The 2,191-nt window shown below is 41.1% G+C and overlaps 1 non-coding gene across 1 annotated transcript; it reads right to left on the minus strand.

Annotated features, from left to right (window-relative positions):
* Positions 1-2,064: 2,064 nt before the first annotated feature.
* LOC133074885 (small nucleolar RNA SNORA25) lies at positions 2,065-2,191 on the minus strand. Its single transcript, XR_009697285.1, has one exon. It is a non-coding gene; the product is annotated as a small nucleolar RNA SNORA25 (small nucleolar RNA).

Below are 2,191 nucleotides of genomic sequence, written 5' to 3' on the forward strand. Positions count from 1 at the left end.
TATGCTTTTTTAAACAATTTATTTATTTTTGGCTGCATTGGGTCTTTGTTGCTGCGCGCGGGCTTTCTCTAGTTGCGGTGAGCAGGGGCTACTCTTCGTGGTGGTGGGCGGGCTTCTCATTGGGGTGGCTTCTCTTGTTGTGGAGCACGGGCTCTAGGCGTGCGGGTTTCAGTATTGTGGCACACAGGCTCAGTAGTTGTGGCTCATGGGCTCTACAGTGCAGGCTCAGTAGTTGTGGTGCATGGGCTTAGTTGCTCCGCGGCATGTGGGATCTTCCCCCACCAGGGATCGAACCCATGTCCCCTGCATTGGCAGGCGGATTCTTAACCACTGCACCACCAGGGAACTCCAACAGTAATATTCTTAATACAGGATTGGAAACACTGTTACATTAAAAAAACCCACTTATCTGTGATAAATAATTTCTCCAATTATGAGAGAGAGAGGCATACTGCATGATAATGTAATTCTTTGAAAGCAAAGTTATAAAACAGTAAGAAAACTAACACATTATTAATTTATATTAAATATCACACCTTATTTGAGGATAGACTACTATCTGCATATATTTTATGCGTTCATGACATACCTCTTTGTTAACTTTTTCAATATTTCTAAGGCTACATGGTTTGTGAGTTTTTTCAAATTGTTGCAGATCCCCCAAAATTTTCCTATCTATCTATCTATCTATTTATTTATTTATTTATGGCTGTGCTGGGTCTTCGTTTCTGTGCGAGGGCTTTCTCTAGTTGCCACAAGCGGGGGCCACTCTTCATCGCGGTGCGCGGGCCTCTCACTAACGCGGCCTCTCTTGTTGCGGAGCACAGGCTCCAGACGCGCAGGCTCAGTAGTTGTGGCTCACGGGCCTAGTTGCTCTGTGGCATGTGGGATCTTCCCAGACCAGGGCTCGAACCCGTGCCCCCTGCATTGGCAGGCAGATTCTCAATCACTGCGCCACCAGGGAAGCCCCCAATATATTTATTGAAAAAAATTTGCATATAAGTGGACCTGTGCACTTCAAACCCATGTTGTTCAAGTGTCAACTGTAATTCATATTTTTATATTAGAAGTGTGTATTAAATTTTTTTTTTTTTACTGAAGGGGTGTGCTACAAAAAAAACGTTTGGGGATAACAGTCACAGTTCATTGAACCAGCCTTTCATTAACAGACATTTAATTTTTTTTCCTGTAATGATTTTAAAATACGTATACAAATTCTTTTTTTTTTTTGACATTCGTTTTTTCGAAAGGTGAAGCTTAATTTAGGTCCCCTTGAATGTGGGCCAGACTTGATGATTCACCTCCAAAGAACAGACTAAGGTGGAAATGGCAGTGTGTGACTTCTGAGACTTATGTCATACAAGACACTGTGGCTTCACCCCTCTCAGATTACTTTCTGTGCAGGACATCAACTACCGTGTTGCAAGGACACACAATCAGCCCTGGAGAGGAAGTGAATCTCTCATCAAAATCCAGCGCCAACGCGCCTGTCAAGTGAGGGAGCCATCTGGGATGTGGACCCTTCAGCTCTAGTGAAGCCCTCAGATAACTGCAGCCCCCATATAACTTAACCACAGCCTAATGAAAAAAGCTTGAGCTGAACCATCCTGCTGAAGTTTCCTCAAATTCCTGACCCACAGAAGCCATGTGAGATAATAAATGTTTACTGTAGGTTTAACCAGCTAACTTTTTAGGTATTTTGCTGTGTAGCAATAGATACCTAATATGCTTCTTAGTTTTTATTGTTATAAATATTGCTGTAAAGAAATCTGTGTGTGTGTTTGTGTGTATTTACATATTGGCACTCTTGTATGAATATATTTTGGGATAAATTTCTGGATATAGAGTTACTGAGTCAAGGGGTTTATATCCTAAACATTTTGATATACTTTGACACATTTTCTCCCCCAAAGTGAATAAATTTATGCCTCCTTTTGCCAGTTATTGAAATTTTGATCCAGGTTGAGACTTGTCTTTCTAGATCTTTTTTTTTTTTTTTTTTAAAGTTGGAAGATATTTACATTTATTTTTACTTTCCCACATCACCAATCATGGGTATGAGTGACTTGTATCTCCATCCGGAAAACATAGCACTATCAAGTTACTATTATATCCAGTGGAGAACTCAATCTTTGGTCACAGCGTAAAGAGCTCCTGGATTTGGTCCCATCAGCCCTCTTTGAAATGACCT

Source organism: Eubalaena glacialis, chromosome 14, assembly GCF_028564815.1.
Source record: "Eubalaena glacialis isolate mEubGla1 chromosome 14, mEubGla1.1.hap2.+ XY, whole genome shotgun sequence".
NCBI lineage: Eukaryota > Metazoa > Chordata > Mammalia > Artiodactyla > Balaenidae > Eubalaena > Eubalaena glacialis.